The 270-nt window shown below is 66.3% G+C and overlaps 1 protein-coding gene across 1 annotated transcript in view; it reads left to right on the forward strand.

The window, feature by feature from the left end:
* Window positions 1-270, forward strand: part of RPS6KA2 (ribosomal protein S6 kinase A2) — a 361817-nt gene that overhangs the window by 183069 nt on the left and 178478 nt on the right. The gene's annotated exons all lie outside the window — the stretch shown is intronic.

Below are 270 nucleotides of genomic sequence, written 5' to 3' on the forward strand. Positions count from 1 at the left end.
AGCCATTGGGGAGGTCGGGGGGCAGGTGGGGGATAGGCCTGGACAGGGCAGTGATCGGGGGCTGGGGGGGCCGGCGGGGTCCTCCCATGGTCCCATGGTCCCCTTCTCCACCCTCCCATCCCCTACTTACCAGCAGAAGCCCAGTCCAGCTCCCTGCCCAGGCAGACAGCATGCTCCAGCACCAGAGCGAGGGCCAGCCATAGAGATGCTCTGGGTGGCTACCAGAGTGTCTCCATGGAGGACTGAGCCTCTGGTTGCCTCAGGGCACAG

Source organism: Gavialis gangeticus, unplaced genomic scaffold (genome assembly GCF_001723915.1).
Source record: "Gavialis gangeticus isolate Ggan-Ray unplaced genomic scaffold, GavGan_comp1, whole genome shotgun sequence".
NCBI classification, from domain to species: Eukaryota; Metazoa; Chordata; order Crocodylia; family Gavialidae; genus Gavialis; species Gavialis gangeticus.